The following is a 9,105-nucleotide window of genomic DNA, read 5'->3' on the forward strand; positions in this document are numbered from 1 at the left end:
TGTCCAGGGTTGACGTTCCGTACCTGTGAACTACTCACTCTGCAGAGACAGGAGGACCCAGATGAAAGCATGCTACGGGGTGGAACAGACAGCGTGCTGAGCGAAATAGAAACCAGAACCCTAGGAAGTGCACAGCTCCTGCACAGCTATGTAGTCTGCTCAGGGGTGTCCTGCAAAACCCGCCAAGTAGCCAGGCCTGGGCTACCCACATTCAGCTTGATCCCTCGGCCCATCCTCCTGGTCTGTTGCTCTTGTTCCAGCAGCTGCTGGCTGTAAACAAGGTGTGGCACAAAAATCTCTCTCCCAGACTGAAGAAATGTATAGTCAATGCTTGGATGAAGTTTGTTCTACCTCCACAGTGGCTTTGCTACGATGTTTTGTAGGTGACACTTGTAAACTCAGTAAGATTAGATTTTTTTTACCCCCGGCCAGCAGAGGGAGTAGCTTAGGGTCAGACCTCCTAACCAAAACCCCGGAAGTGTTAAGCTGGATGCCTAGAAGGAGGGTGGCAAGGAGCAGTAATAATGGTGAATCTCAGCACCAGAAAAATAGAGTAAAACCTCTCTAAAATCAGCAGCAAGCACGATACCACCACAACTATCAAAAGTTGGGAGAGGCGGTGATGCAAGAATTTATAAGTGCTAAAATAAATAAATTAATGTTTAAGGAAAAAGAGAAGTATGGAATACTAAAAGTTTATAGTGAGGGCTGGAGAGTTGGCTCAATGGTTAGGAGCACTTGTTGCTCTCCCAGAGGACCAGGATTTGATTCCCAGCACCTACATGGCAGCTCACAACCATCTGTAAATCTATTCTTGGGTGATCTGGCACCCTCGTCTGACCTCCAAAGGCACCAGGCACACATGAGACGCCAGACATTCATGCAGCCAAAACATACATGTAAAATAATAAATTAATAAAATAGCAAATAAATCAATATTTTAAATAATTAAACATTAAATAATTAGAGGATGATTCTTTATTAATTAAATATATTAGTAAGTTAATATAATTTAATGAAAATCATAAGGAGAAATAAGGAGGGACCAAAATTAAGGCACACGGTGAAAGAACATGGGTGAGAAGTGTAATCCTGTCAGCTGAGGGCAGAGTGTTGGTTTAGTGAAGTAGTAGTCGTAGGCTCCCCTCCAGGAGCCATGACTCACTTGCGTGGAGTAGTTGGCTGTGTTCCCAGTACCAGGCAGAGCTTCCCTCTTGTTGTGGGGTCTTAAGTCCAATTAGCGAACTGTTGGTTACCACCAAGGTGTGCTCATCACTACTATATCCTTAGGGTTACCATGACATGAAGGTCACCGTGGCTCAGAAGCACCGTAGCTGGGTAGGAGTATGGGTTGCTTCTCTCCTTTGGAATTTTAGTAACTTCTGATACCATAGAAGATAGTCCCGAGTTCGAGCTCAGAGGCCTCTGGGCTCTGAGGTGCCTGGTGTCTATAGCAATAGGAACTTATCCTCCGCCACTGGGGAGCAACCAAGGGCAATAGAAATAGTCTGTACTTTTTGGGGAGTCTCTTGGGACAGCTCTGACCAACAACTCCAAAAAGGCCTTCTCGCACCTGGTGTTGGGGTTTTGTGAGATCGTCTTTGGCTCTCGGAAAGGGCGCTGTTAGCACAGATGAGAAGATTTCATTTAAACCACATACATATGCGGACTTACGTGTATTGTAGGTTTTTGTTTATTTTAGGCAGCGAGCTGAGCGTCTGATTCCTTATAACTTTCCCTACTGTTACTGTGCCCTCCCCCCTTCTGTGTTTGTCTCCCTCACCCCTCCTTAATTAGACATCTATCCTCTGGTCCCTCTCTTTAAGTCACGTGTACCCTCTTAGTCCCCTCGAAACTGCTCTCTGTCCTGGTTCCCTCTCACTTTTCTGGTTTCTGCAGGTACTCCAGGATATATACTCGCATCTGCAGACTTGGAGCAGGGATCTCTGACGAGAGCGAACATGAAATGCTTGGTTTTCTGAGTCAGGGTTTCCTCCCTCGATATGGTCTTGTCTAGTTCCACCCATTTACTTGCAAAGTTCACGACTGCATTTTCCTCTACAGCTCGGTCAGTAGTATTTGGTAAAGCGCACGCGCCACCTTTTCACGATCTATTGTCAACCGAAGGACATTGAAGTTGTTTCCATTTCTTAGCTGTTGAGACTGATAGGTTACTTCTCCGCCGGTGAAATGAGCCAATTGAAGCCAGATTAGATTATATTAAAGGCATGTTTTTTGGGAAGCTGCTCTTGGGTGGGTGAGTTCACTGTGAGGGAGGAAGGAGGCCAGGGAAGTAGCCATGGGAGGGGGGTGAGAGCATGCGCAGAGAGACCAGAAGGAGAAGAAATTGCGAGTGACAGACCAAAATGTCTGGACTATATAGGGAAGAGCCTCTGGGGAAAGGCAGTGAAAGTTCAAGGTTGGGGGCAGGGTATGCTAGGTAGGGACCGAGGGATGCTGCGAGAACCTGGAGGCCAGGTCTGGTTTGATATGTAAAGTATGCATCTCAGTCCCTTGTCCTGGGGTCCAAAACCAAACAGTGACTAGAAGGTGAATGAGGATAGTCGCTCCCTTTTCCGCTTCTTCCCTTGGCATGTCCAGGCCTGATGTACGCTGGGCAAGAAAGGTTGGGTCAGCAGGATCCCAGTCCACCAGTGAATGCCCGCGGGAGGTCTCCTCTGAAGATTTCAGTGTTACAGCTCTTTTAGATGATATTTTACTGATACAGTTCTCTCAGACCGTATTCAAAACAGCTTGTGCGCACGAACAATATTAGGGGTGAATCAAGGGCTATGTTTATGAACTCTGGAGAGCGGGGAGGGGTTCTTCTTAGTGTCAAATTTCATTGGCTGAGGTTTAAGTTTCAGGGGGGATAGCTCATTTATATGGAGAGGCCTTCCAGGAAGTTGAACCTGTAATTTTGCCAAAGATTTCGTGGCGTTCCTTAGGCAGAAGACCCGGAATCAGGCTCCCCAGATCAGGCAAAGAAGAGGAAGCCCCCGATAAGAAAAGGGAGTCCTTCATTTTGCATCGAGCTCAGGAAAGCTGTCTGGACATGGTAGACTATAACCTCCGTAGTGAGTTGCAACGGCCGAGCAAGTGTCTGTGAAGTAGAATGTGGAATGCTCCGGGCATAAGCTGAGAGACAGTATAGCTGGGTCATGTGGTACAGTTATTTTAAACCTTTTGAGGGTTCTCCTCGCCGATTTCCAGAGCATCTGGACAGTTTTGCAATCCCACCAACTGTGAATGAGGCTCTGGCTTTCCCGTTAACTTCTGCAGCACCGTTGCCATGGTTTTGTTGGTAAGTGCCATTTTCACTGGAGGAAGACGAACCTTCGGTATTTCTATCAGCATTTCCCTAGCTGCTAGTAACAATGAACATTGAAAAAAAACCTATTTCTTAGCCACTCTTATATCTTCTTTTGAGAACTCTGTTTAGACCCCAAGCCCATTTTTTCGAATGGGTCATTTTTGTTTGTATGACTTTCGTTTTTTGAATTCTTTAGATATTCTGGAGATTAATTCTCGGTCTTTAACTGGCAAAGATTCTCCCCCATTCTGTGGGCTTCTGCTCCATCTGGTAGATTGTTTAGCTGTGCAGACCCTTTTTAGTTTTATGAGGTTTCAATAGCCAGTTGCTGGCCCCAATTCCTAGGCAAATGGTGTCTTATTCAAAAAGTCATTCATTTCTTATACCTATATCCTGTAGGGTACTGTCTACGTTTTCTTCTAGCAGTTTTAGCTTTGACATTGAAGTCTTTGGTCCATTTGGAGTTAGGTTTTGTGCAAGGTGATCGATACAGGTCTAATTTTACTCTTCCGTGTGTGGACATCCAGTTTCCCTAGTACCTTTTGCTAAAGATGCCGTCTGAAGTGGAAACGTAAGGGTTCTTTGGAAAGTCAGTTGTGTTGGATGGTGTTTTTTTTTTTTTTTTTCCTTTTTTTTACAGAGCTGGGGACCGAACCCAGGGCCTTGCGCTTGCTAGGCAAGCGCTCTAACCACTGAGCTAAATCCCCAACCCCTTGGATGGTGTTTTTTTGGGGCAGACACATGAAGGAGTGTTTTCCTGAGGTGGACACAATGAAAGGATGCTTCACTAAGGCAGATTTGTGAAGGAATGTTGATCTGAAGCAGACACAGGTGAAAAGATAGTCTGCTCAAGCAAGCACTTGAAAGGACTCATGATAAAGGATTGTTCACTAACGACACGCGTGTATTGGTCCGCCTTACAATGCATAGTTGAGCTCCATTTATCAGGACTACATAGAGAGAAATGGGTCAAAAAACCTTCTGGTGGTATGCTGCAGTTTCTTACCACTTCTGTGGACTCGATAGATTGGCAGAGTGATGTCACCTGAGGCAGACTCATGTGCTGAGGTAAGACCCATGGAGGAGGACACATGATGTGTTTGGAGGGAGCATAACAGACTGTGAGAGGAGCTTGCCTGTAGAGCTATCGGTGCAATGCTTCTTGGTGTCGAGTCTTCACAGATCTTTTCTTCATGGAGAGAGGCTTGGCAGAGAACTCCTTGTATCCATGCTGGTTTGAATCCTTTCTGTGGCTTCATGCCAAGTCGGCTGAGGCCTGGCTGTCTCTGCTAGGCCGTGCCACCACTGCTGATTCATGTTGGCTATTCCCACACTACTGAACTGGACTGCTGGTGTATCTATCCATGAAGTGTTTGCGAGTGGATCGAGCTGCCGCTGCTGACCTGTAAACCAAACTGCCGATTTCCCGACAACGCAGATGGGATTTGCTCCAAAGAACCACTTCTAAACAGGTTCACTTCCCCTGTATCATAATAACCTTTCTTTCCCACTACCTCTGGCCAGTGGTGGGCTAGAAGGGAGGCTAAAGCCTTTCAGGACCCTTGTTAAAAGTATGCTTTGGGGAAATTAGTTACAGCCGTCTCTTCTCCAGTGTATGTTTCTGGTGCCTTTGTCAAACAAGTATCACATGACTGTAGTCACAGGTGCTCATGTTAAGTTCTTCAGTTTTGTTTCATTGGTCTACATGTCTGTTTTGTGCCAGTGCCATATTGTTTTAATTACTATGGCTCTGTCATGTATTTTGTGGATGGAATGGCAATTCTAGCATTGCTCTTTCCACTCAGAATGTTTGGTCTTTTCTCGGTTCGTATGAACTTAAGGGAATTTATTGTTGTTGTTGTTTTAATTTATTTATTTTATTTATATGAGTACACTGTAGCTGTCTTCAGACACACCAGAAAGGGCATCGGATCCCATTACAGATGGTTGTGAGCCACCCTGTGGTTGCTGGGAATTGAACTCAGGACCTCTGGGAGAGCAGTCAGTCCTCTTAACTGCTGAGCCATCTCTCCAGCCCCCTGGTTTTTATTTTTTTGTTTGTTTGTTTTTTTGTTTTGTTTTGTTTTGTTTTTAATGTCTATGAAGTTGAGATGGGAGTTTTGATTGGGGGTGCACTGGGTTTGCAAATAGCTTTTGGTGGACTAGTCAACTTCATAATATTAATCCTACTGACTCATGGGCTTGGGGCTGTCTTTTCCATTTTCTAGTGTCTCCTCATCTCTTTCTACTGCAAAGTTCTTTCACCTGCTTGGTTACGCTTATTCCTAGATATTTCCTGACAGGCTATTAGAACACAGTATTTTTAGAAACCGTGAGGGGCGGGGGAAACCTGAGATACTTCCAGGAAAAAAAAGAAGTCTTTGGAAAAGACAGACACACACCCAGTGACAGAAGGAAGATACAGAGGCTAAGGTTTGTTGTGTGGGCCTCAGGCAGGATTGGGGAGCGTCAGGAAACAGTGTCCTGGGGAGTTCGGTGACAGCCAGGGACCAGAGCTCTAGGCATTATTTCTGCTTCCTTCCCTGCTGTCTCTATCTTGGAGTTTCCACTCTTCAACCCTGCCTGGCAGGACATAGGGTATTATCCGTCACATGACTGTTCATGGTTTACATTTCGGTACTTTTATGTTAGGCATAACTTAGGAAAATGCCTACTGAGCGCAGTCCTTGTGATGGCTGGTTCTGTGCCAATTTGACACGAGCTAGAGCCATCAGAAGAAGCCTCAATTGAGAAAATGTCTCCATAAGATCAGACTATAGGGCTGGAGAGATGGCTCGGTGGTTAAGAGCACTGACTGCCCTCTTAGAGGCCCTAAGTTCAAATTCCAGCAACCACATGGTGGCTCACAACCATCTGTAATGGGATCTGATGCCCTCTTCTGGTGTGTCTGAAGACAGCTACGGTGTACTTCTATATAATACATAAATAAATCTTTTTTTAAAAAAGGATCAGGCTGTAGGCAAATCTGTGGGGAATTTCCTTAACTAGTGATTGATGTGGGAGGACCCAGCCCACTGTGGGTGGCATCATCCCTGGGCTACTGCTCTTGGGTTCTATAAGAAAGTATGCCGTGTGGATCGAGGTAAGCCAGTAAGCATCACCCTCCATTGTCTCTGGGTCAGCTCCTGCCTCCAGGTTCCTGCCCTACTTGAGCTCCTGCCCTGACTCCTTTTTAATGATGAACTGTGAGTGAAATAAACCCTTTTCTCAAGTAGTTTTCCGTCATGGCGTTTTATCACAGCATAGTGGCCCTAATTAAGACAGTCCTGTTGTTAAAAAAACCAATACTCAAGTCCTGGGGAGGCACAAGTCACCAAGGGCACTCCCATCTCTGGCTAAGCTAAAAGCATTAGCCCCAGTGACTGTGGCTGCTGCTCTCTACATGGAGAGTGGTGAGGGAAGAGGAGTGAGAGATTCCCTGATAGGGAGACAGACAGGGAGAGGGGCTAGGCCAGGACTAGGTTATAAAGATGGCAAGCTTCCAAGATGGCCGCCTTTCCCTCCTGAGACAGGAGTCTGGCAGCTTAGAACAAAGGCCTGGCAGGCTTTTCTCCCACCAGTAGGGCCCACCTGCTCATGGACCAATCAGAGGTGCCCAAGGCATTATCGGACAAGTTTTACCCCATGCTGTGGGCCAATCAGCCATCCTTTGTTCAAACTCACTGACCCTGATTTAGAGAAGATCTTTCAAAGACTTTAAAACAACAACAACAACAACAACAACAACAACAACAACAACAACAACAACAAAAAACAGCCCTGGAGAAGAGACAGGATCTTGGGCTCCTGCACTCTCCTCCACTTTGGAGAGGGTCTTTCTGTCTTTGTGCCTGCTCTGTGTGTGTGTGTGTGTGTGTGTGTGTGTGTGTGTGTGTGTGTGTGTTCTTACCCCTAATTAAACCCTCTCTTCACTGACTAAGCCTGTTTGCTGTGTTTCATATTTTCCCCCCTGGTAAATGTCACACTCTGTTTTTCTCTGTCTTTTGATTCTGGTTAGATCCAGAAATGCTCACACATGACAGCTCGATTATGATATATCTAGGAGCACAGGATTGGGGACATGGGAACTGGCCACAAAGAAATGGAGAAACCTAGTTTAAGCACTGAGAAATGACAAAGGCTTGAGAACATGAAATATGTTTTGAGCACCTGAGATATGGGATTATTCTGGGGAGGGACTGTAAGCACCGGGTCATCAGCATAATTCACCCCATCCATCCCTTCTGTCACCCGTTCTGATACTTTTAACGACATCTTGTAATTTTATAAGGCAGAAATGGGCGGTGCTAAAGGAAGAGGAAACAAAGAGGTAGACTTGTAGTCGGCTGCCAAGACACCAGAGGGACATAAGGAGCATCGTGTCAGCATCCTCTGGTACAGAGAGCATGGCCTGTGGCTGGTACAACCACAGATTTCGGATACAGACTGTGGGAGCCTCCCCAGTCTGAAGACCCACTGAGGCAGAAATAAAAATACAGTGGCATCCTCTGACTCTCTTTAGAAACAGCCTGGCCCGTGGTTGATGGCGCCTCAGATGAAGACAGCAGGAAGGTTCATTTGCCCAGGCAAGATCAAAGACCTCCTGTGACAGGGGGTTGGGGAGGGGGGAGGGTGGGGGGGTGTCAGTGTAACGACTTGGAGAGAACAGCTGGGAGCCAGAGAGTTAAAGGGAACATGATACACCTGAATGTGTAATGGGAGGACGGCAGGAAAAATGATCTCCTTAAAGAGAGATGCACTTATAGACCTCGGGGTTCCCTGCCTTGATGTGGCTACGACCACACCTGCTAAGCCTATCTCATTCAGAAAGCATATCTTTTCTTTTTCTCTTTTTCTCTTCTCTCTTCTCTTCTCTTCTCTCTTCTCTCTCTTCTCTTCTCTTCTCTTCTCTTCTCTTCTCTCTCCTCTCCCTCCCTCCTCCCCCCCTCCCTCCCCCTCTCTCTCTCTCTAATACAGACGCAACCCTAATACAGGGGCTTGCCCATGGTGTTCTTGACGTACAAAGCCCAGACGTTCTGCCACTTTTTCTTGAGCAGTAAGAAATTGACAGCCAGGTGGATGTTGTAGACCGGCTCATCATCGGCCATCTTCACATGGCCGACGGCAACAGCCAGACACAGTACCTTCTTCATCTGGAACTTGATTGTGGATTTCACCTCATCCACTTTGGCCACCATGTTTTCATTGGGTGTCAGCAGGGAGGGCAGCTTATCAGCCTTGTTTAGGCCCGGGCCCAGGATACCTGGGATCTGCTTGATCAGAGACTCTGGGCTAGTTTTTTGACCAACTTCTTGTTCTTATTAAGCTTCTTGAGCGCCTCGATGTCCATGTTGGGGATATCCACAGCTTTGGCTTCGTCACAGCGCTGCTGGAACCCCAGGATACACACCGAGAACTTGGGGCGAGGGATGGACTTAAGCCTGACGGTGCCCGAGAAGCGTTTGTCCTTCTGAGGGTCTCCAGACTGAACTCCGGAAACTCGCGGTGCTTGAGCTAGTTCCGGTGCAGGACTTCCGGCACCGCCTAGTACAGGGTATGGAGTGAGACTTTGCTGCTCATGGCTGCTCCTGCCGCAGAAACCGGAAAAGAGCATACATTTTCAATTATTCTCTCTGCATGTCCTTTTGGTGGACACCAGGAAACACCCTAAGACCACTCCAGCAATGTTGCTGTAAAATTATTTAAAAAAAAAAAGGCTTTCTTTCTTTAACTCTGCACTAGATCCGGCACCACAGTGCCCCGAGATATCTAGTAGATATCTTCGTCTCAAT

General features: G+C 46.5%; 1 pseudogene; it reads right to left on the reverse strand.

Moving 5' to 3' along the window:
* Positions 1–8,298: 8,298 nt before the first annotated feature.
* Positions 8,299–8,893, reverse strand: LOC116886685 (annotated as a pseudogene).
* Between the last annotated feature and the right edge of the window lie 212 nt (positions 8,894–9,105).

This window comes from Rattus rattus, chromosome 17 (assembly GCF_011064425.1).
Source record: "Rattus rattus isolate New Zealand chromosome 17, Rrattus_CSIRO_v1, whole genome shotgun sequence".
Classification (NCBI taxonomy): domain Eukaryota; kingdom Metazoa; phylum Chordata; class Mammalia; order Rodentia; family Muridae; genus Rattus; species Rattus rattus.